Source organism: Medicago truncatula, chromosome 1, assembly GCF_003473485.1.
Source record: "Medicago truncatula cultivar Jemalong A17 chromosome 1, MtrunA17r5.0-ANR, whole genome shotgun sequence".
NCBI classification, from domain to species: domain Eukaryota; kingdom Viridiplantae; phylum Streptophyta; class Magnoliopsida; order Fabales; family Fabaceae; genus Medicago; species Medicago truncatula.
Window position 1 is genome coordinate 3,836,062 of NC_053042.1, and position 26,439 is coordinate 3,862,500.

Here is a 26,439-nt window from a genome sequence, read left to right on the forward strand (position 1 = left end):
GAGGTTAGTGTAAATTAAGTTTACGTGTATGTATATAAAAGGGGTTAATGTAGTTTACGTATGTAGGTTAATGTAAATTCAAGCTTACGTATGTTCAATTTAGGTTAGTGTAAATTCAGTTTACTTACGTTCAATCTAGGTTAATGTAAATTTAGTTTACGTATGTATATAAGAGGTTAGTGTAAATTCAGTTTACTTACGTTCAATCTAGGTTAATGTAAATTCAGTTTACTTACGTTCAATCTAGGTTAATGTAAATTAAGTTTACTTATGTTCAATCTAGGTTAATGTAAATTCAGTTTACTTACGTTCAATCTAGGTTAATGTAAATTAAGTTTACTTACGTTCAATCTAGGTTAATGTAAATTAAGTTTGTAAATTCAGTTTACTTACGTTCAATTTAGGTTAATGTAAATTAAGTTTATTTATGTTCAATTTACGTTAATGTAAATTTAGTTAATTTGAAATTTCTATTTTAGTTAAAGGATATATTAGCCATTCTAGGGTGTAACTTGTTTTTTTTGGGATGTGACTAGCACCAGTCCTCAAATATAAGCAAAAATGATACACATTAATTAAAAATATTAATTAATTATATTTTCTAGATATTACCAAAAACTTAGTTAGATTCTATGAATTACCTTTTCTTCTATTTAACTTTTTTTATGGATTTTTTTTTTAACCAAAAAAGAGAGATAGCAAAGAGCTATCAACCCCCAAATATATTCCAAACAAAGAGAAAACAAGAAGGTGGGGGACTAGCAAGGACAAATTTAGGAATACATTTCAGGTGTGGCTAAATAAGTAGCAATCAAAATAATGATTGATTTTAATATTTTATACTTTGATGACTATGATCACTATTTATGTCGTTATATTTATTAGAGACCGATTTTTACTTTAGCGACTGAATTTCCAGTCCCTATCTTTGTCACCAAACATAGTAGCGACTGATTTTCATATCTTAACGACTGAAAAATCAGTCGCTAAATAAAATATTTCTAATTTTTTTAAAAAAAAAAATCATGTGTGCAAAACCACCTCAACCAAAAGCAAACCTAAAGCTTGGAAGAACAAACTTCTCTATAGAGAACATAAAGATAATCTGAGAGGGCAAACTCTGCCAAACATAAAGAGAATAAAGTTATATACCCATAGCAGTCAACTTTTTTTTTTTTATGGAATTGCTTCATGAAAAAGTTTTTTTGAAGAATCAAAAAGAAAATATATTAACAACGACATTGGAACCTCTTTAGTATTAGGTGTACTAAAAAGACCACTCCAAGATACAATCAGACAATCATTCATGAAAAGTTAATCAAAAGGAAAATCAACAAAACTATTTATTTTTTAAATGAAATTATTTGTATTTTCGTATTGTTCATCATCTACTACGCATATTTTTCGTATTAGAGACAATGAATTGCAATATGAATGGGCCATTAGGCTATTTTTTTACAAGAGCCATTAGGATATTTGAAAGAAAAAAAAAAAGAAGGTATTATTGACAAAAGAATAGTTAAAAGTGATTTTGAAGTTAATCACAAATATAACCAAAAATAATACACAAATTAAAAATATTACTCAATTACATTTTTTAGATAGGCTTAAATGTGTGTTTAGTCCCTGCACTTTCGCCCAGTTTTGGTATTGGTCCCTACGCTTTTTTTTGTTTGGCATTGGTCCCTGCACTTTCTAAAACTTTTGGCTTTAGTCCTTCCGTTAACTTTCCGTTAAAAAAAAAAACCAAAACTAACGGTGTGCCACGTGGCCCAATCATGACACGCCACGTGGCACACTAAAAAACAAAAAAAAGTCAATTTTTAATTATTATTTTATTCATTATTTTTTTACTTAAAAATATCATTAGTCCCTGCACTTTCAGCATTTTTTGATATTAGTCCCTGCACTTTGGTATTAGTCCTTGAACTTTTTTTTTTTTTTTTTAAAATACTTTCAATGAAATTATTATGTTTTAATTATTGTTTTGTTCATTATTTTTATTGAGAATAATCATAAAAAAATAAAATAAAAAAATCTTTGTTAAAAAAAATGAAGTAATAATTGTATAACATTGTAAATGGAAATTGTATCGTATTAACATCGTAATAATAGATAAAAATCAACAAAGAAGATGGAAATTAAATTGCACTTTGGCAATATAGTCTCCCCCATAAATTGATTGTAACAAAAAATTAAATTCCTATATTGCCAAAGTGCAATTTAATTTCCATCTTCTTTGTTGATTTTTATCTATTGTTACGGTGTTAATACGATACAATTTCCATTTGCAATGTTATACAATTATTACTTAATTTTTTTTTAACAAAGATTTTTTTATTTTATTTTTTTATGATTATTCTCAATAAAAATAATGAACAAAACAATAATTAAAACATAATAAAAAGTATTTTTTAAAAATAAAAATAAAAAAATTTCAAGGACTAATACCAAAGTGCAGGGACTAATATCAAAAAATGCTGAAAGTGCAGGGACTAGTGATATTTTTAAGTAAAAAAAATAATAATTAAAAATTGATTTTTTTTTTGTTTTTTAGTGTGCCACGTGGCGTGTCATGATTGGGCCACGTGGCACACCGTTAGTTTTGGTTTTTTTTTTTTAACGGAAAGTTAACGGAAGGACTAAAGCCAAAAGTTTTAGAAAGTGCAAGGACCAATGCCAAACAAAAAAAAGCGTAGGGACCAATGCCAAAACTGGGCGAAAGTGCAGGGACTAAACACACATTTAAGCCTTTTAGATATAACCAAAAACATAGATTCTCTAAATTACCTTTTCTCTTTATTTAACTTTTTTTATATGAGATCTGCTTCATGTGAAAGTTAATCAAAAGGTATAATCTTTGGCTTTCAATTATGGAATGGTCAAAAAATAAAATAAAGATTACTGGTAAAATTTTAAAGTTAGTTGAATTTTTTTAAAATTGATGGTATAGTTTTTAAAATTTCATTAAAAGTAAAGGTTATTGATTTCAATAATGGCACTCATAAATAAGATGTTATGTTATATGTCAAACACAAGCAACTAAACATCCTTGAGTCAATCATATCAAACTTCCTTTCAGTGAGGTGTCTCTTAGATCATTACCTAATTAATTGGTGCATCTTGAATTATATGCTAACACTGATCGTCGTCAGACTTCTTGTGGAGTCTTGAGATGGTATTAGGAAAATGTATAGATTGTCACATAAATAAGCACGAATATATAACTTCTGCCTAAAGATTTAACAAGTGACTCGGTGTAACTGAACATTTTACCTCGTCTATTCTGATTAAACTAACACATGATAGTGGACATTGTTGAAATTGGGGTCTAACTCATCTTTATAAAATCGGTTCATAAGGTGAAGAAGGTCTCCTCTTTATAAACTAACTTTTAAAGAATCTTATCTATCCGATGTGGAACTTGAGCTTTTCTCAATACACCCCCCTCACGCTCAACACTCTTTTTGGGATCAGTGTGTGGATAGGTAAGTGACCCTTGAATTCGACAAGCTCTGATACCATATTAACAATATTATGTTTCAATAAGAAGTAACAAAGAGAGGGCTAGGGTTTCCAATAATATTGACAGCTTAACATTACAAAAGAATAATAGAGAATATATATAAAACCTAATGGATTCTAAACCAACTGGCCAAATAGCATAGATCCATTACTTTATTATCTAACATCTACCCTCAAACTCATGATTCATCAACAAGAAGCATTGTGAGTTTGTCAAACAAAATACCAAAAACATATTAAAAAATATAAACTTCTAACATTACCCCTCAAGTTAAAGCTTACTAAGCTTTATGCTTGTTACAAATTAACCCAGAAAAATAAACCATATCAACTGATAGCAGAACTAGTGGAGATCAACAACCAAAGTGAGTCGTCATCATAGAGAGTGCAACAAGAACCATAACCATTAACCAGCCAAAGAGAGAAACCATGCAAACAGAACCAAATCAAACCATTTCAATCCAAACCAAATAGAAGAATCAGGAAAGAGAAGCAACTAAGATAGAGATAAACAACCAATTAGAAGAAACCAATAGAGAGAGACAATCAAATGAAAGAAAGCAAATAGGAAGAAAGAAGCAATCAAATAGAAGATCTAATAAAGAGATACAATCAAAGAGAAGAACCAAATAGAGAGATGACCAATCAAACATAAGAAGCCAATGAGGGAGAATATCAATCAAACAAAGAAAGATGACTAAAAAAGAGGGAGAAACAAATCATAAGAATCAATAGAGAGTGGAGCAACCAAACAGGAGAATCAAAAGAGAGAGGAGCAACCAAACAGAAGAATCAAAGGAAAGGGACATTCAATCAGAAGAATCAAAAGAGAGAGAAACAATCGATCAGAAGAATCAAAATGGGGAGAAGCAATCAATCAAAAGAATCAAAAGGAGGAGAAGCAATCAATCAAAAGAATCAAAAGGGCAGAAACAATCCAAATTGTGAGTACTTTACTCACCAAATTATGAGCATTTGAGTTACCGAACAACCAAATTATGAACACATGACTCACCAACCAAACAAACACATCAATTGTGAGCACTTGACTCACCAAACAAATCAAAATCATAGGTAACCAAGTAAAACTAAAACAAACTAAACCAAACCAAAATAAATTGAAGAACCATTATGAATCAAAATGAACTAAACCAAACTAGGAGCAAAATATTATATATTCAACTTCCACAATTCACAGTTTGAATTTTACAAATCACCATACTATGACTTTAACCAAACTTTTGCAAATTCAATTAATAGCCACGTCCGTCAGTGGCTTTTCAAATTCCAAATTGCCAAATCTTCCTTCAATATGAACAAACCGAATGACAAATAGCTCTATCAAAAGACCAACAACGAATTTGCAAACCCAAATAAAAATACGACAAACAACCAATAGAGGAAGAGTTAAAATAACAAGTTGGGAGAACCAAATCATGATTAATATAATCAATCTTCAAAAGGCAAATCAAACACAATCCCAAACTTTTTGAAATCGATAACAGAAGCGACAAGTGGTTCAAGGCGGATCGAAAAGTGTGATTTTGTTTTATAGGAATTTAAATTTTTTTAAATATTTATATGGACTATTTACTTAATTAACCATTTTTTCTCATCACGTGGTCTAATCTTTTTAACTAAATAGGTTTAAAAAAAATTACCATCAAAGTTTATATAGAATGAGAGAAGTAAATGTGTTGAAGTAAAATATTTGTCACAAAATACATAAAAGCCCCTCCTTTTTTTCCTAGAGATAAACCACCTCGAAGAGATAGATTTGATATCATTAACTATCTATTCCATACGTGGAGTCTTTGAAGAGAAGATAATCTCATTGCTAGCCTCCCAGATTTTCCAAATTGCTACATGGCAAATAAAAGTTAACCCTTTACGATGTTTTTTGTTCGAAGATGATAATGAAAAGCAAAAAAAAATAGTGACCACCTTTCCTGGAAATATCACTCCTGTTTTGATCCACTTAAAATCAAGTATCAAACCCTTTTACACTTGCAGTGAGTACAATCTAGAAAATTAGGGTTTAGTCTATTTAGGTCATGCCTTGAGAATGATCTCAAGGTCAGTATTTATAACCCATTTTGCCCTATGTCACTTTTCTTATGTGGAACGCACACTCTAGATGCCTTGAATGGTGATGGCGAGAACTTAGGGGAGAGGGCACACCCCAGGGGCTAGCAAGCCTTTATGAAGGGATATTGAACCCTTAGTAGAATTTTGATGATCCACCTTCCAACAAAGCTACATCTACAAAAGTAATAGTCTTCCACTTCAAGGATCTCCTGACACCACAACTATCCGAATTCACAACCCAAGCTAGTAGGATGAGATAAGAAATTGTCCAAAAACTTTTGGTGACTGCGGGGAAGTAGCAAGCAATAGCAAATTAGCAATTGTACTTCAGCACGCGGGAAGTTGGGGGTTGTAGTGACATGCACACGAGGGCATAAAAAGTGACACGCGGAGTGAAGTTCTTGTTATTATACAGTTGGATTAGGTCCAATGAAAAATATATGGTGGGGACTTTAATCCATTCATCACGTTGGACAATTTTATTTCATATTATTATTTGTGAGACAGCATATTAACTTATCTTTTACTAAGTTGTGTTCAAGCCAATCTTTGATAATACCACCCACAATGTATTCTTGTGTTGTCTGTGGGGTTAGTGAGAGTGGATCATGAATGTGTTATTTTACGATAATTTCCATTAGCAATCTTCAAACATAGTATACTCAATCCAACAGTATTCAAAAACACTAACCTCTAAAGAAATAGATGTGTGCATAGTATAACATTTACATTACTGGTGGTGCACTATAAAACTAACCTCCAAAGTTATTTTTTTATCAAAATCTCCAAAGAAATAGTATTAAATAAAAAAATAATAAGAGTAGTATCATTTTTATAGTCAAATATGTTGGTGGTTAATTTGTTAAGGTCCAATTTGAGAGTTTCGAAGGAGAAGAGGTTGATAGAACCAACAACAACAACCAAGCATTATCCTACTAAGTGGGATCGGCTACATGGATCAAATGACGTCATAGTGTTCAAGAGGTTGTAGAACAAGAGGGAGAAATTTATAAAGGAGAGATAAAAGCATTCTGCCTTATTTAAGAGTATATTTGTGAAGGACGGAAAAAATACTAATTATAATTTTGAGAGTATTATAAAAATATTAAAATTATTTAAAGAATTTAATAGGCTTCCAAAATCTTCAACCAATATCTATTTTGAGGACAACATATTTACTAGGTCTTGAACTCTAAACTTCCTACACATGACTTCTTCGGTCTCTCAATCTATAAATTGGACTATACCATTAATTTAAGGAGCAAAATTTTTACGGTCCGTTTGTTTTGTGAAAATATTTTTTATTTGCTTATTTTTTAAAATTTACGTTAATTTTGCATGTTAACAAAGAGAAAAGTGATTGTTCTCGTGAGCTTAACTCAGTTGATATGGATAATGTATAATATATACAAGGTTCGAGGTTCAAACCTCGACCACCACCAAAAAGAGATAAAAGTGACTCATGACTTGAAAAAAAAAAAAGTGATTCATGAAGTGAACAACATAATTGTCTTGCATTTTCACTAACAATTAAAAATGCTAAAAGAGATGTTATTTTTTTGAAATGCATCATGATTAACAATTTATCTTTTCTCCATTTTAATGATATTTTAATAGTCTTTTCCTACTTTGTTAACAAGTAAAACTCACAAATTTTAGAAAATAGACACCATTTTCATAAAGTAAACAAACCATTATATTCTTTTGTTCATAAGATGAGAAGTGCTAACAAATCTTTTTCAACTCACTATATATAATTAGTTGAAATTGTGATGGGACTACTAAATCATGTAGGCCCTAGATTTGACCAATTTGAATTCTAACTAACTAGAGACGGTGATATGAAAAGAATATATGTTGCTAACCTAATTCTTTTAAGATTTAGTAAAGAAAAGCATACGAAAAATTTATTTGATTAAATATGTCTCGGTCAATATATGCAAAATACCTCTCATTTAAGATTAATGTGTTCTTCCTTAAAAAAATATTAATATGTTCTAATTTTTTCTCTTAAACTTGGACCTCACATGTTATACTTTTTTAAAATTAAAAAATATAATCATGTGTTTCTCTATTAAAAAAAGTTAAATAAGTTTTTTGACCTTGAAAACTTAACCAAATTCCGTTTTTCATTCCCACAACCAAAAATCTGCATGCTTTTGTCCATACAAAATTTTCTTGCACGCAGTTTTAATCTATATGGGTTTCAAAAAAAATTTGGTGAACAATTCAAAATTGTTTAGTTATCCTTAAACTTTTTTAGATATGTCTAGAAAATTTCTTTACAAAACTTTAATTTTTGTTTAATACGGGATGATTTAAATATAATTTTTTTAAAATTTCAAAAATTCAAGATAAAAGTAAAGAAAGTCTCGATTCTTATATTGAGATACATGAAATTGCAAAACATGTGTGTCAAACAAAAGAATTTATTATCATTGATTTGGAAAAAACTGTTTTTGAAGGATAAAGTAGTATACTTTTTTTGAAGGATAAAGTAGTATACTTGTTTACGTATGTGAGAATTATTATCCATCAATGTAAAAAATGAGCATGAAATATATTATGTGTGGGGCCATGCAAATTTGAGGAAGGGCAAAGTTTGTGGTTGAGTTGAGCGTGGCTTAACTCCACTAAGGATTTTGTGGAGAATCCACTCTTTAAATTTGTATGTCCTATATAGTGTGTACTTACTCACTTCTGTAGTGTCCTTATTCTTCATAATGAATAGCAATTCTTTCTTGATAAAAAGAAAATCTTTTTATTTACCTTATTATGTTGAGACTCCCTTCTTTCTTTAGTGGTTCTGAAATTTCAATTTATTATTATTATCTCTATGTTTCACATGCTTGAAGAATATCTCATTTACACGTTTTGGAAATAGTGGTAGAAAGGGTGGGATTGTGGAATCAATAGTGAAGATTAATTGTACAGCAACAAAGTAATAGAGGTTTGGTGGTAGTGAACACTTTATCAGGATAACGACGATGTTAACTAATTCACAACGAGATTAAGATCTAAGACAAAAAGAAAGAATCATTTTTGTAACATTTACATGTCTTTTAAATCTTAATGCTACATACAAATGTAGATACATAATTTTGGGGTGACTTTTTCACTTTCAATTATATTCTTAAACAAATTGACCTACAAAATTGTTTTATTATTGGTGTCATTGAAATATATAAGAATTAATATTATATTCTCTTACGTACACTTTATTTACATGTGAAGTTTAGGTTTTTCACATTTATGAATTAGGCCAATCTTTTCAAAGATACTAAAGTTTGTAAGTGGCGGCGAATTGCTAGTACTCATGAAGATTTTTAGAAGAGTTTGAATTTTGAAAATTCGAACATATTCGAGAAAATAATGTGAGATTTAGTATATTGTATTATTTATGAAAGTTGCTTGTTTAATGTTTTCTCAGAAAATATTTTAAAATTCAATTGTGAGTATTGGAAAGTGGGGATTTATATTAATAGAATTGTTGCTTTTGTAATACTCAAAACTTTAATAGGTAAATGTGCTTATTCAAGGTTATATGTTTAATAAAAGTCGAAGAGATGCGTAGGAGTTATCCAAATGCTACAACATTGAGAGCATATCAAAGTTGATAATAAAATTCCTAAATATCTTCTTAAAAAAATGCTTAAACTTCTTCTTTTTTCGTGTGAATATTTCATATATAAAATAAGACATCATTAAGATTTACGATTTATATTTTGTTTTGAATTTCTTTTGTTTAAATATATGTTTTGGAAATATGTTTTGCATTACAATTTTGGAGAGAGGGAGAGAGATGACTAAAAGTATAGAGAGAGATTTCAAAATTAGAAAAAGAGTATTCTCCAAAGAAAAATGTATCTCATATAATTTCCGCTATACAAAGGTAAAAAACCCCATCAAGGTTATCAATAGTCATTATTCTTATTCGGGCCTCTGAACATGAATCAAGAAAAATGAAAAGAAGATGAACAAGGAGTTGGAGTCCTAGGTTCAAATCTGAACGAAGAAGTAAATATTAATCTAACAAACAAACCACTAACATTTTTCATTCAAAAAAAAAAAAAAACAAATGTAGGGCTTATAACCAACAAACAATAACTACATCTTCATGTGTTACATGAAGAAGTACTATTTATAGCCAACAACCAATGACTACGTATGCATGAATTATGTATGACTTATAGCCAATAAGGAATGACTGGTTCTTCATATATTACATGAAGATGTAGATAAACAAGAACCGATCCATTGGTATGTGTTGCATGAAACATGCCCAGGTGATGCATGAAGATATAGATGAACAATATCAATGATGTACATGCGACATACTTATGTATTGTGGTGAAGAAAACTCATACTAAATTTTCATATTTATGATAACTCTTCACTTCGCTTTGTTCCATACTACTCAATGTGGGACTTGGATGACTACCTACTTTGAGACGACATATCCTCATTTCTTCTTAATCTCACATTTTTTCACTTTGTCATCAACTTCATTTTCAGATAGTCAAAGATCATTCTTGTGACTAATACTCGTTTATTATACCCGTTTAGCTACCCGCCCGTGCCCGTGATGAATTTTACTCGCGGGTACCATGAGCATGTGTATTTTTGCCATCCCTATTCATTAGTAATTTACATGATTGTTTTAGACGATATTATGTACCTTGTACGATTCAGCTGGTACTTTATCATATGTATAAGATTGATTAGCCTATGTATTTTCATTCAAGCAAAAAATTTTGTTGTAATTTCAATGTATCAAGTACTTTATGTTTTTAACACTCATCAAAATATTCTAGACAATTTAGAATGGACATTACATTTTCCTCCAGAGTTGTTTATTTCGAGATTTTTCTAGTTTCGTTTCAAAATTTGGGCTTGATGGCTGCTATTTGGGATCACTTGTATTGAATTATCTTTCTATATTATTTGTTATGGTTGACCTAGACTTTTGTGAGGATTTTCTGGGTCAGCCTCCCAATTTTTATACTTTGTTTTCATTAATCAACATTTTCTTTTGCCTAGAAAAAGTTCATAGATTTTTTGGGTTCCTTGTTAGGGTGTTACTCCTTCCAACTAAAAAAACTAAATAGGTCCCTAACTTATTAAACATCGTTACATTTTTAACAAATTAATCATATTATCATTAAATAGAACTCGCATAAGGAAGATAGGGTACTTAGTATAGTACTTCAAACGAGGTGTTTATTTATCTTGATCCTAACCAGAGGAAGCGGTCCCATTGTGCATACTATAAGTGACCAAACGAATTCAAAGCAATGTCAAATGATAGATAAGATCTAAATAAAATTCAATCACAATCACGTGTTAAAAAGGTAAATAAAACTTTGCCTGAGCATTATATATCACTCAACTTATTACTTAGTGGTGTTCGGGGTTGGGTTGGCCCAAACTTGATGTCGTATCCAATAAATTTTCGAATTCTGCTCTTCTTCCAACACATTTTGCTCGTGCCCAACTTATTTGTCAAAAATATACCCCTGCGTGAGTTAAATCACGCAGCGTGACTTAACTCACACACCTTATAACTCTCGTGACTTAAGTCATGCTCTTTTGGCCGGTGCACGAGTTAACTCATGTAGGATGGTCGGTTGGTCAGAGCTCCATAACACACGTTTTTTGGACTTTGGCCAATGCATTTTAATGGTTTTTACACGTTTTTTTTTTAAGTTTTTTGACCTCATTAAGTGTTATGTTACCTTAAATCACCTATAAATACCCCTCCAAACTTCCTCATTTTCTCACACCATCTCACATTCAAGCTCTCCTACTCTCTCCCCCTATTTTTTTTTCAATAGTCTCTAATCTCTTTTTACCCCTTTGAGGTATAATGTGATTAGGCTTGAGGTAAAAAGTGGCTAGCCAGCTTGGGAAAAAAGAGATCAACCCTTGGGATAAAATTAAGTTTTCTTCTTATTACCCCAAAAACTTTTTACCGTGGGTAAAAAGACTCTTCTTGGGGTATAAAAAGAATAAAATTTAGATTTAGCCTAAGGGTTGATGATGTCTTTTCCCCCAAGAAGGTTGGTCACTATTTACCCCATGGCTGATCACTTTTTACCCCTAGAGGGTAAAAAAAAAAATAAGTAGATTTAGTGAATTCGAATAAATGTATCAATTATTATATGAATTAATCTATTAATAAAATGAGATGTTGTTATATGTATTATTTTTGTTCATTTCTTTTTATTTATATTTGCTTTTATTTTTTGATTTTGTATTTAATGAATAAATTCGAATAAATATTAATTTTGTTCATTTCTTTTTATTTACATTTGCATTTATTTAATGAATAGAATAAATTCGAATAAATAAATTAGAATAACGTAAATAAATAAATTAGAATAAAGTGAACAAATAAATTAGAATAAAGTAAATAAATAAATTAGAATAACGTAAATAAATAAATTAAAATAACATAAATAAATAAATTAGAATAGTGAACAAATAAATTAGAAAATAAATAACATTTGCGTGAGTTAACTCACGCAGCGTTAGTTAAATTTCACATATTTTAACACTTGCATTACTTAACTATAACATATGTTTTTAGGTATTTAAGTTGGGTGCGAACAAAATGTGCTGAGAAGAGCAGAATTTTGAATTTTCTTGGATTTGAGTTGGACACCCAACCCATATTTTTTACATCAAAATGGGAAGAAAAAAAAAACAACCTAGTTATGAACAAGTTCGGTTCACGAGTCAGGAATAAAAAAAAAAAAAGTTGGCTGCTGCTATCAGCAGTTTTCAATTTTGGCAGTGCTGTTTTTTGTTCTGGCGTTATGACCGACACCTTATATTTGTACTTGTATATTTCGGTGTTAATAATATAAGCTGTTTCAAAAAAAAAAAAAAAAGTAGATAACAAATTATAACAAGAGGCGTAACTCTGAACAAATTTTAATTCCATTTAAACTAATTCAGGCACATATAAAAATTTGAACAAGCAGCAACAAGCCAAAAACCTCATAACCGCTAGACAAAGGTTGCGGTGGTGGTACAATGACAGTACTGGGTATGTGGTTTTGTGATGATGAAGATCAAGTTATTATGTGGTGGCTCAATGATGAAGGATTTAACAAGTGATTAGTTTGTCGTCACGTAATGAAAGTACAATAATGTTTGTATCCATAGAGATTGCGTGATTTCAACAATACTACTACGCTTATGATTAAAATGTGCAAAAATAAGGGCTGCACTTGACAAGTTAAATTTTGCTTCATTTATTGTTCATTTATGAAAGAGATTGATAAATATTATAGTTTAGTGAAATCCATCGGTGGAATCCACTAAATCACTAATCTTATGACAGCTTAACGAGATCCATATATTAAATCACTAATTTATTTCTTGTGTATATCTCTCTCGTAAATAAACAAACATGCCATGGATCACTTTGAGGTATGAGTATCAAGCGTGCTTGGTGCGTACTGGTTACTGCATGGTGAGCTGTCTGACCACTATGTTCTTTACCTGTCTCCACTTCCAATAGTATCCCCTCTCCTTATTGTCTTCCTTCTTAAAGAAAACAAAAGACAAACCAAAGACATAAAATGCGCACAACATAGACATACATAGCGACAAACTCATTCACAAAATCACTTTAATTTTCCTATGCTGGCTGCTGCTATGCTACTTCCTTAGTGCTCCTTGCTTAATTGCTGTGCTCACAAAACCACTTCTACATTTTCCTTTTCAATATATATTTATTATATGCACTCTTATATCTTACTTTTTCTATTCCACAATATAGATAAATCACTTTGTAAATAACACATGAATTAAGAAAAAATAACACATGAGTTAAGAAAATGTTATTATTTTTGTTATTCATTGGTGATGTGGAAAACATAGCTTATAAGAACTTCAAAAAAAAAAAACGAGAATATTAAAATTAGGTATTTAATAGAAAAAATAAAATTCACACTTTACTTTTTTTTTCCCCTGCTGATATAATTATCCAACTGAAAAAATAAGTACTCCATTAACTTTGTTGGTTATTATGACATGCCGTCAATCTCTTCCGCACGTGCTGCTATCTTTGATCTTTGCTGGTTGACATTTGCACAAAGTTTCTCAAACCAGAGACTACTAGTTACATACATTTATAATGTGTGCTTCTTATAAGTCACTTTCACAAATTAAAAAATAACATGTTAAAGATTTTATTACTAGTAGATATCGCAAAAAAAAAAAAAAAAAATATAGTAGAAATTATGTATAAAAATTGTGTCAATTTATTTAACTTTTTAACATTAATTTTTATTAATGGAATTTTTAACATGTGTCCTAAGAACATACGTTAACCTGATCCGTTAAAAAAAATAGGGTCCGGCTAACCGGTGCCCCCGGGACACGGGTTAAGCATACCATAAAAGGAAATTATTACCATAAAAGAAAATTGTTTTTGACTTTATTATCAATTAATTACACAATTTCAATGCATTAACTACTATATAATTTCCTTTTTCATATCCTTAACCAGTGCACTGGGGGCACCGATTTGCATTTCCCAAAAAAATATAGTAAATATCATTTTTGTTAGTGGTGTGGAAAATAGAATTGAAAAGATATATTATAATAATAAATAGTAAATGGTATGATATAAAAAGAAATACACTCTTAGTCTTAGTCCCTTATTAATGGAATATTTTGTAAAATTTACTGATATTAAAAAAATGTGTTGAAGTAATAAATTTGTCACAAATATATGCAGTATAAAGACAACTTTTTACAAATAGTCTAAAATTAAAGACCGAGAGAATAATATTTCATAGAGACAAAGTGACTTTTAATTTAAGTTCGATGGAGTATTGACTAAAGGTATACATGTTGACCCTAGATATCACACACACAATTAAGAAAACAACTGATAAGATTTTGCCATACCTAGCTTTCCTCAAACACCAAGTGTCGCAACTTTTTTTTAATGCAAGACAAGATATACTCAATGAGTGACATCACTGTCACCCCTTTTTGTGTGTTCTTTTCTTTAATAATCCGTGGGATTTTTATCCAACATAGATCATAATTGGCTTTCCATAACAAATTGGATAGAGTGCAATAATATTTCATAAGTTTTATGCATTGCAAAGGTCTCCTCGGACACCAAATAATCACCATGTTTGGTCTCCTATTGGCCACTACCAATATACTATTAAGTGACCAAAACCAAAGAATTTGGCCTTACACAATATGGATAATCACATACTATACTAGTAGTATTTTTCTACACATTAGTTTTATAGTGCCGCCCAACCGAATATTGCAATTAATAAACTAATCAAATTAATTACTTATAATGATCATCAACGCATGCTTCTTAATTTCTTATAGCATAAGAGAATATGAAGAACGTATGGTGATGTGAACAAAAGCAAGTGTCGAGATTGAGTTGAAAATGAATAAGGAATATACCACCTTTAGCCTGCCGTCATAACTAACATTGCATCTTAAACAAGTAACCACTATTTTATTTAAAAGATACTATAATTGGGCAAAATGGAAAACCTTTATTAAAAAATATAAGGTATTGAGCTATTAACTAAGCAATTGAGCTCAATTGGTTAATGAACTTTATCGTAGACAAATTGTTTAATCGAACTCGAGTTCGATTCTCGATTCGAACAATTCTTGATTAGATTATCCTTATCTTATGGCCGAATTCCGGATTATCATAATCATATTCCCCTGAAGGGTCAAAGATATTTAATATGTTTATAGAATTTTGTTTTTAGTTACCCGTGCCCACCGCTATCCATTTTTAATACCCACTTCTTCACATTACGAGTATCTTATTTACAAAAAGAATGTCTTAAATCAAGTGTCATTTTCATTTCAATATAATATTATTTGTTTTTTTTTCCTTTCCAATTTGTAACCTCAAATTAATATATGTATCACTTTTAACCTAGCCATCCATAAATCTTCATCCGAACCGACCCAATATTAACTATTTTTATTTTTAAGGAACCCAAATATTCACTAGTTGAAATTGATTAACTTAAAAACAAAATAATAAGGGAATTTTAGAGAGGGAAAATGTGAAATTCCTCTCTAATTTAATCGCTAAATTTTGTTACTAGGAAATTAGTGGGTAACCATCGCCAAGTTTTAAAAACGGATATTGTGGTTTCGGTTAAGGTACAGAGATGAGATAAAAGATACAGAGTTGAATAGAGACATGACATAGTATAAACAACATAACCATTTATCATTTCATGTATTATCCAAAAGTGATACAATCAAATAAGAATTTGTATATATGTTTTTTCTCATCCTGATGAGGAAATGAATATAAAAAATACTTAAGAGATAAATTAAAATAAACTATTCCTAATACAACTTTAGTCCTGTCATTATCATTTTGCTCTATGTTGGTCGTTGGCTTGAGACGTGTATTTTATAACCATAATCCAGGTGACAGCAAGTCAACGAGTGTTGGATTTCAAGCTGCCTGTCCTTGATAAGGGATTTATTCATTAACTAATAGTCCTATAAACTTATATTAACTCAAAGCATGCTCCCCTTCTTTTTAACTAACAAAAATAATTATAAAGAAATGTAACCATTGTTAGTTGATATGCAAAATCAACGTATTCAACATACATTGTCGTCTCAAAGAGAGCCCATGCGTGGTGGTAGGGAGTTGGACAGGGTTAAAGTTCTATACTTAAGACCCATGATGATAATTAGGTCAGATCCTGCTAATCATAAAAAATGTTTATATTGCATAGATTTCTATCTATAAAATAAGTTCGAATTTTTACATCACTAATCGCTGAATTTTGTAATTCTCTTATTTGCACATTTAGAATTTGCAAAACCCAAGTTTGGTTTCTTAAAAAAATTTAGGGTTAATAGTGTTTTTCACCCCTGTAATATAGGTCATTTTCGGTTTTCGCCCCTGTAAAATTTTCGGTTTGATTTTCATCCTTTTAAAACTTTTTTTTTTCCAGAAAACACTCCTCCCTCATCCAACTCAGCAAATTCGATTACGTGGCGCTGATTTGACACCTCGCGCTACCTCTCGCCAGCGCCCATATCAGCCGTTACCCACGTCATCCATCCACCACACCAGCGACTGTCCAGAACCATCAACACCACGAGCACTACCCATCTCCCACCCACGTTTGCTTCTCTCTCGTTTTCCTTTTATCAATATGGTGTAACTTAGTCCCTGAGCAAAACATGAGAGATGAGGAAGATGGGTGTTTGAGAATTGTCACATTAAATTTTGGGAAATTGGTCATTAATCTAGTCAATTTAATTTCTCTTTAATTGGATTTGATATTTAAGAAAACTTTGTCCTTGATAATTTTTTGGGTTTTTATTTTTAATAAAGGAAGCTAAAAAACCGTGAGATGATTTCTGGGTAGCGAAAATGATGAAGTTTATGTATATTTTGATCAAGATGAAGAACAAGAGAAAAATAAGAGAAGATGAAGAAAAATAAAATTAATTAAATGTTAATGTTGTTTAATGAATTTGCAAGGCCAATATCACAAATAGGAAATAGTTGGACAATCAACCAAGATAGAAATTGGTCCAACATGAACCCAAAATTTCATAGGTCCATTTTAAACAAAACCCAAAACTAGTATTGATTTAATGCAAACAATAAGGCGTGGCATTAGTTTTAATTAATACTTCCTCCGTTCCCAAATTGTATATCCCAAATTGTATTTCGCTTTGGAAAAAAAAATTATCCCAAATTATATGTCATTTTACAATACAAATGCAATATTAATGTTACTTTTCCTATTATATCCTTAACTCTTAATTACTCCCTATTCTTTCAATTATTTCATTTTTCTTTTCCATATCATTTATTAAGGATAATTTTGTAAAACAACTCATAATTTCTCTTCCCCACACAATATTAATTACATTTCTTAATACGTATGAAATGGCCAAAACGTCATACAATTTAGGAACGGAGAGAGTAATAAGAATTTGTCCCGTTAATATTGGGAAATTGAAGCCATCTGCTATATTAATTATTAATTTTACAATTTAATATTAAAGAATGATTTAACAACAATCAAAGGGTGGCATTTAGGGTGGGAAGGGGAAAGAGTTTCCCACCATAGGAAAATCGATTTGGATCATAGGATCAAATAAGAATACTAAGCTTACTATGGTCTACATACACTATATTTTTTCTCGATCTGTCTCCAACTTCACTCGCTCACCTCACCATCCTTCTCTCTCCTCCATACCTCCACTCACCCACCATCACCAGCCACATCAGAGACCATGAACCATCAACACTAGCATCTCATCCACCATGAAACTACAATCCATTTTCATCTTCACCATGTTGTTTTTCAAAAAATACCCAAAAATTTAAAATTAAAGATTCAAACCAATTCTTCACGTGTTGCAATTAGGAAGCATGTTTTTTTTATGGAACCAATTATTAAAAACAATTTCATGAGTTGTAATTTAAAAAAAAGTTAGAAAAAACAATCTTTATAGCTTCAAACAAAGGTGCCCATGACAGTTTTCAATGAACTTCAAATTGCAATGGCTCTTGAACGAGGTTGCTCTTGGAAATTTCTTATGCTTGTAACTTCACCCATTTCAACGCAATAATGTTAAAACAACTTTCCTAGAATAATTGCTAGTTTAAAAAACTCAGATCTGAAATTTGTTGATAGCCCAAATTTGTTGGGTTTTTTTTTGTAGAAATAAAAAAAAAATGTTGATGATGAATGTGGTTGTTTTTCAACCGTTTCAATCCAAAACCGTCACCATCGCCGGAACCGGTATCGGCGCCGGTGAGCTTGCAGGTCGAAGACCATGGAAAGAAAGCATGAGAGAGGAGATTGTAGCGGAGAGAGGGAAGAAGCAGTGGGACCTAGCTGGAGGAAGATTGTATGAAAAATATATTGTGTTGAGAGTGTATGATAATAGTATGTACTTGATTTAATCTAATGGCTAAAATCAACTTTCCTATGGTAGGAAACTCTTTCCCCTTCCTATCCTAAATGCCACCCAATCAAAGAAGTACTAAAAATACAAGATGCCAAACATAACAAATCAAATACTCCAATTGGCCTAATGGAATAAAACTTTTAACGTCTAAGCTGCTCTCATCTGATTCAATTGTTCAATATCATATTTTCTACTGGCTTTTGCAAGTCCAGGTACAGCTTTGATGCTGCTATCTCACGCCAAACACAATGAACTAACTGAGAAGCAAAAGAAAAAAAAGCTAAAGTCAATTGTTTGGAATAAACATGAATTTAATGAAAAATTCTTCGTAAACTTGGCTAGGACTTTAAGGCTTCTGCTATGAAAATGCATGAATATGATCAATAACTTTCTTAAAACGCAAGAAATAAAAATATACCCTACACAATTGATCAAATTTGAACCAATGAGTGTCAGATTACAAATTTTCAGCACCTGCACTGCAGTATCAGACAGGGATAACTGTAAAAATTTACTCTCATCATCCACAGCAATCAAAGTGCAAACAGATGACCATAAACATTAAAATATAAATACAGAAATACACACTTCCATATAAAAACAAAATAATATGTTGTTGCAAATGAATTTAAATAGCCTCAGACCGTCCTAGTTCAAAATTTTCAACAAATGCAAGAAAAACTTGGCATTTCAGAACCATATATATAGTCTCCATCACAGGCTACATTGATAAAAAAAATAACAGATTTCCTATTCAAATAAAATATTCATAGAACTTAAATCAGTGTTTGAGGTCTCAGTGATTTGAAAGATTCATCATTTGGCCAATCAGTGTTAGGTATCAGTGATTAAATGAAATGATTAAAAACAAACGATAATATTGCTCAGAAATTAGCAAATTATATCAAAATAAAACTTCATATGTCCAGACATAATTGATGCAACATTATTATAGCAGAGCTTACACAATTTCAATTAAACAATCCAAACTAAAACAAGATAGCATCATTTAAAATTAAAACTTTATGCTATTGATTGAATTTGAATCTCAGAGACATTCCATAGTTGGAAGTGGCAGACAATCAACAAGGCATAGAAGTCTCATATCAAACCTAAATTTTTCATACCAATCAGACAAACTCAAACAAACATTAAAAATTCAAAACTGAAATCAAATTAATAAAGCTAATACAAGGAAGGCATCAGATAATAAGCGGAGTTTTTTATCATCACAGAATATCATCTGTCTATAGAATGACAAATTTTTAACATCATTTGCCAAGCCTTATAAAAACCAACAACATTAACAAAAACAGAACAAATAATTAAAAAGTTTAAGGAAAAATGAAAATGGCATCAGTTAGTCAGAGGTTTTTGTCAACACTTTTTATTCAGTATATCAATAAGCGTTAAAATTAATCATCATTTGCCATATACTTTCCTCATTGAAAAAACAATATTTCATCATTGAAAAAAATAATATACTTATATAAACTAGTTTCTATTTGACAAAAGTTTCTCAGTTAAGTCCCTAGTCATGTTACAAAAACATATAACAAAACATAATTGAAAAACATTTGACAAAGAGATGGACTAATTCGATTTTGGTGGCATGCCACAATGCTCTATTAAACCAAATAGAATGACCAAAACCAATATTAAGATTTAGCATTTTACTGAACGAGGTTTTGACCTGAACAAAATTTCTAAAATTTCAGGACCACTTATTACTGTGCAAAAACGTACAATTAAAATGCCACATTCCATCAAACTAAAGAAATGTAGGAATAATCCAAACTCCAAGCACATTTCAATCAGCACAAGAAGCCTAACTAATTCCTATAAATATTTATTTAGAGCATTATCAAAAAAGAACTCCTCAAAGCTTATGAATAAAGCCATAGGAAGACATTAATGCTCATATGTCAAAATAATGTTTCTTAAACAATTGTCACTTCTTTACGAAAACCCTGATTTATATAAAATAATCCTCATATTTCAAAACTTATCCAAATTAATAGAGAGCCAAACATTTACATTTCAATCATGTATTTTAAGGAGCTAATATGATATCAATAACACATTGAAATTGAAATAATAAGAAAGTGTAATGTCACAACCATAATTGATATGAAATGCATAATGTTTGCCTCAGTGAAATCCATTGAAGTCATATGAATGAAGCTTCACCAAGTAGGTTCTCCCTGAAAACAGGGGCTTGGCTCCACAACACCTCAAACAAGTTGGATTATATCATCATAGGCAACCAATGTTAATTGAAATTAGACATTATACTAAAATAATAATTTAATTAAATATAGTAAAGAGGCTCAGAACATTTTAACAGCTCTAACAATCACGATTTTTCAGAAGCAGAACTGGCATTAAGCTGATTATTCATCTTCACAGCCATATATTTAATAATGAAACATAATTCATATAAACAAATTCAAAAATAAAAATGACAATTAAACGATGTAGCCATTACTTTGACACAGATCAATCGTGGAATTAACGAGATGAACTGCAACACGAATGGCATCAATTTAGCACGTGCAATGGGGCTTTCACTTCCTTTAAATTTCAGAGAAGCCCGGGGTTGCAACGTGCGTTTAATTTAAGGAAGGGAAAAATATATATGCTAAGTAAAGTAGTTTGAGAGCAATGTTTGAATTCTTTCAGCTGAAAAAAGAAATTATTTACACACAAACCGGTGCTAAACAACTTCTTTTTTAGTTGAAGACAACACAAAAATCATCTCAATTTGATTCGCTGCCGCAAAACCCTAATCCTGTGTTGATGTTGATGATAGAACGCAGGCTGTTTTTATATAGGCACAACTAAACCCTGAAAACAGTTTAGGGTTGTGATCGGGCTTTTGTTGATAGGTTACCCGATCCAGTTGGATTGGGCTAAACTTTTATGGTCAGTTGGATTGGGCTAAACTTTTATGGTCAGGTTTTGGAACTAGAATTCTGCTCATTACCCAAATGATTCTACTCATTCTCAAAATAAATGTCCAAAATACCCTTACGTGAGTTAACTCACGCTCAACACAACAACCAATTTTTTTTAACAAGAACACACCAACGATTGAATTAAATGAATTGGAAATAAAGGTTTCTAGAGCATGTTAACATGTGTATGGGACATTTTGGACTTTTACGTTGGAAATGAGCGAAACCATTTGGATAATGAGCATAATTCTTGGAACTAATTAGTCAGTTGCTCTTTGAATTCTGCTCATTACCCAAATAGTTTCGCTCATTTCCAAAGTAAAAGTCCAAAATGCCCTTACGCATGTTAACATAAAATCAAAGTAAAATAAAATTTGTAGATTTAATATAATATACACAAGTGCCGATACAATTTTAGTGTTTTAAACTTCTTAATATACGCAAGTTTAACATGTGCAAACTGTTACACGGTAAAAAAATATCATGTAACAAAAGTCGAGTTCTATGATTTTAGAAATTTAAGTGTTTTAAATATATTTTTTAACAAAATGGTGTTTAAAATTCATTAATTGCACACTTACACTTTTTTATTATCAAAGAAAATAATTTTTAGACTAATATATTTAGGGTTAAATATGTTTTTGGTCCCTATAAATATGTCAACTTTTCATTTTAGTCCCTCTAAAATTTTCCTTCAACTTTTAGTCCCTATAAAATTTTCAATCTTCACTTTTGGTCTCTCTTTTAAAGTAAACTCATATGTAGAATTCATATTTTTTAATATAATTTTCCAGAAAAATTAGAAATATTATAAGAATTACTCTAAAAAAATTTTAGAATTTTTTAACAAAACATGAATTTTTATATTATTTACGGTTAAAAATTCATATTTAATTTTTGTTTTGTTAAAAAATTCTAATTTTTTTTAGGAAATTATTTTAGAATATTTTACACATTTCTGCATAATTTCATTAAAAAATACAAAAATTAAATTTAAAATAGGGACCAAAAGTAGTGATTGAAAATTTTATAGGGACTAAAAGTTGAAGGAAAATTTTAGAGGGACTAAAACGAAAAGTTGATATATTTATGGGGACCAAAAACATATTTAACTCATATATTTATATGTTAGGAAAAAATAATGTATACCCATCATGTCAAAAAACTAACGTTTAAACTAGTATTGATAATATAATAAACACACGCGAATATATATTCTTTTATGGGTACAAGGGAGTATATAATCTAACTGTTGTAAAAGAAAATAACGTTTATACTATTCATTTTATATCCTTCTAGGGTAGAAAATAATGGATTTTGTGAATTTGTGAGAGAAGAAGAACCAATATTGAAAAGAAAAAAAAACTAAGACATAGTGTAAAAAAAAATCTAAAAAAAAATGGTGTAAAAAAATTGCAGAAAAAGAAAAAATGAAACAAAAATCAGTGAAGAAAAAAAGAGAATAAAATATGTTTAAACAATTGAAATGAGGTAACGAAAAATTTGAGTCTAGGTATGCTCCATTTAAGCTTTGGATGTGACATGTGGTAAACAAATATTTAAGGGTTGAGATTTCAAATTTAAAAATTAACATTGGTTTGATAGAAAAAAATAAAAAATAAAAAACAACTTCCTTCTTCCCTTTTACGTTAACCCTTCTTTCCCCCCACCCACTCACTCTCACGGCTGTCAACCTCCTCCCACAGCCGGATTCAAACTAAAATGTCGTCTTCCTGATTCAAATTTGATCCATGTTTAAAGTTAATATGAGATTTTCAACAACAGAGATTGAAAATCAAATCACTAATACTATTACTTTTTATTAACACCAACACTATTACTTTTATTGGAGAAGAAATCACTTGAAGCAATAGTTTTAAAACTCGGCTCAGTCATCGACTCGTACTGGGTCATTGGGTTAATGGTCGAACCACTGAGTCATTGGTTGAACCGCATGACTGAACCAGTTTAAACTGAATAACTCGGTTAGATGACCCGATCTTAAGATTAAATTTTTATAGGTATTTAATCATATTAAATCGGATTGAACTGATGACTCGACTACTTAAAAACCGGTGTATATTAATTATCTGTATAACTTTATTTTTCTAAAGAGTATAGTTATATTTTGTTGACAGAAAATAAAATTTGTTTGCGTATCAATTAATATTAACATAATATGTATATTTTCCAAAAATACATATGTTGTGTGTACTTTTTTAAGATGATATGTATATTTTATTTTATTTTTTGGTCTTAAAGATGATAAATATATTTAATAACGATGTTCTCTTCTTCCTTAAAAAAAACGATGTTCTCTTCTTAAAAGGAAAAAAAAAAACTATGTGTTTTTTTTGGTTAAATGAATATGTAATATACTTTTTTTTTTAGAGAGAATATGTAATATACTTAGATATATAATATTACATTTTATAACACAAACAAATATTTGTTGCAGTGGTTAAGTTTATGTGATTCATCTTGACCAAAAAAAAAAAAAACTTTATGTGATTCACTCTGATCTTCATGGTTCGATTCCTACAACCCTTGAGTTTTTCAAATTCAGGTTCTTTTTCTAATATTAAACCAAGTCAAAGCAGCGGAAGCATAGAAAACTGGCATTAAACAGGACGTAATGAAGTATTAATATGTGTTTAAATGGATTTAATTAATGATGGCATCTGGTAAAGTCCACCAAGCGGCCGATCAACAGGAACATTCATGGGAGACCTTGACAAAGAATGGTGTGATTGTGGTGAATTTCAGGCATTACATATTACAATATCCTTGTTCACATGTCATAGCTGCTTGTTCAAAAATTCAACATGACTTCATGATGTATGTGTCTCTCCGTTACACATTACAATATGTTTTCAACACTTACAAAGAGGAGGGAGAGTATTAGACACCCAAAGAGATGTAGTATTTGCAGGAACGAGGGAAATAGCAAGAAAAAAAATGCCCCCAAAATGCTAATATTTCTGAAAGAAATTGACTCGTTGTTATGTATCAATTTCATCTATTAATATACGGTGCATCGGAATTTCAAATTAGGGTGTGTTTGAGAAAAAAAAGCTATAAGCTAGCTGATAGCTGAAAAGCTAGCTTATAGCTGATGGCTGATAGTTAATAGCTTATAGCTGAAAAATTAGCTGATTAAAATTAAAAGTGTTTGGTAAAATTAGCTGTTGAAGTGACTATAAATATAAAATGACATAAAAGGACATGTTTGTTTAATTTTTTTAATATCATATATATAATTTTTATTACTTAACATATTTATTTTTAAATATTTAAATATTTTTCAAATTATTTTCATCTCCAAAATAATAAATGTATTTATGAATTCAATCGAATTTTTTTATTTAACAATTTTTATTTTATTTTAATGAATTTTATTTAACCAAACTTGCTTCACTATTATAAATTTTATATAAAATTATATATTATATGAATTATGAGCAAAGTAAAAAAAAACAATAAAGTGGACAAGAAAATTTTAAAAGCCATGCATGGTAAACATGGTTAGTTTAAGAAGATAGTGGGTAGTATTTTTTATTATAATATAATAAAATAAAATAAAATAAAGAAAAGGTTAAAATGGGAAGAAAATATAAAAAAACTACAAGCAATAAGCTAAAAAGCTACTTGGATTAGCTTCTTAAAAAACGCTATAAGCTAGTGAGAATTTTTTTTTACCAAACACATCTCATTTTATCAAAACAAGCTTATAAGCTAGTCCAACAAGCTATAAGCTAGCTTTTTTGTGTTACCAAACACAGCCTTAACATCATCGAAAATATAATTATGAGTCTCCATTTTTATTTTATATTTTTCTTTAATATCATTAATTAAATAACTAATAGTATAATTAAATTGAAACTCAATTATTTAATTAATAATTTATTTTATATTTTTTTAATATCATTATTTAATTAAATTTGAATTTAATTTTAGTTTATTAATATAATAACAATACATAAAAATAGTAGTGCATTCGTTAAAAAAATAAAAATAGTAGTGCGTATAAATATAAAAGGTGTGCCATATGATTGAAGAAAGAAAGAATAAATGATACTACTGATGTGCCAAGTGTCCGAAATCTAGTGGCAATAGGGTCAAATCAAACAAAAGAGTGGTAATAGTGTGCATAATTCAAAAAGAATGGTATATTGACTTTGAGGATTGCATTAGACACTCGTAGGTCAAAAGTTCTTAAGCTTGGTAGGATTGTTATTTTTTTAGAATATTTCTCTATATTCATCTATAAAAGTATTTCTCTATCATGGTGAAAAAAAAATCCCATTGTTTGTGATAGAATTTTGGCAAGTGTACCAAATACTATCGAAGTAGTAAAAATATTGTTCCCACGAGGACTGTGTTAATCTCAATTCAGCAATAAGTTTAATATTTAGGATGTGTAAATTATTTTAGTGCATGAGGCAGTAGTTTTGGTTTGCATAAAAAGTAAATAACATAAAATAAGATAGAGTTGGAAAGAATAAGAGAGAGATGAGTTTAGGTCTTTCGAATCATCTATGTTCCCCTAATTGGTATACTGCACCTATTCTTGCGAAAGAGTCACTAGTTTTACGATAGTTAACAAAATAGTCATAATCAATCCCTTGAGTTAGGACCCTCTTCTAGGGTTACAGCCCCTAATTCCTTAGGTGGTCTAATAACCTTTGAAGGTTTAAGCACGTTAACCTAATATCACTAATAAAGGATTATCCATTCCTAAACTAACCATGTTTATTAGAACAATTCAATTAGGTCTAAGTCGAAAGCTATGGTCAGTAGTCATTCGTTCTCACTAAATCATATTTATATTTGATCAGGATATAAAAAGCATTAAGAACAATTGAATTGAATAAAAACTAGATTGTCATTCACA

At 30.0% G+C, this 26,439-nt stretch overlaps 1 long non-coding RNA gene and 7 other non-coding genes across 8 annotated transcripts; all 8 read right to left on the reverse strand.

Annotated features, from left to right (window-relative positions):
* Positions 1-18,529: 18,529 nt before the first annotated feature.
* On the reverse strand, positions 18,530-21,200 carry LOC112420446 (uncharacterized). Its single transcript, XR_003010526.2, has 2 exons — positions 19,007-21,200; positions 18,530-18,845 (listed from the first exon to the last, which is right to left on the reverse strand). It is a non-coding gene; the product is annotated as an uncharacterized lncRNA (long non-coding RNA).
* On the reverse strand, positions 19,034-19,120 carry LOC112418789 (small nucleolar RNA R38). The gene has a single exon (XR_003008869.1). It is a non-coding gene; the product is annotated as a small nucleolar RNA R38 (small nucleolar RNA).
* On the reverse strand, positions 19,224-19,310 carry LOC112418810 (small nucleolar RNA snoR20a). The gene has a single exon (XR_003008890.1). It is a non-coding gene; the product is annotated as a small nucleolar RNA snoR20a (small nucleolar RNA).
* LOC112418790 (small nucleolar RNA R16) lies at positions 19,784-19,871 on the reverse strand. Its single transcript, XR_003008870.1, has one exon. It is a non-coding gene; the product is annotated as a small nucleolar RNA R16 (small nucleolar RNA).
* Positions 19,938-20,022, reverse strand: LOC112418792 (small nucleolar RNA R16). The gene has a single exon (XR_003008872.1). It is a non-coding gene; the product is annotated as a small nucleolar RNA R16 (small nucleolar RNA).
* LOC112418773 (small nucleolar RNA Z278) lies at positions 20,737-20,852 on the reverse strand. Its single transcript, XR_003008862.1, has one exon. It is a non-coding gene; the product is annotated as a small nucleolar RNA Z278 (small nucleolar RNA).
* LOC112418772 (small nucleolar RNA Z223) lies at positions 20,912-21,003 on the reverse strand. The gene has a single exon (XR_003008860.1). It is a non-coding gene; the product is annotated as a small nucleolar RNA Z223 (small nucleolar RNA).
* LOC112418820 (small nucleolar RNA snoR134) lies at positions 21,062-21,200 on the reverse strand. Its single transcript, XR_003008900.1, has one exon. It is a non-coding gene; the product is annotated as a small nucleolar RNA snoR134 (small nucleolar RNA).
* Positions 21,201-26,439: the final 5,239 nt, after the last annotated feature.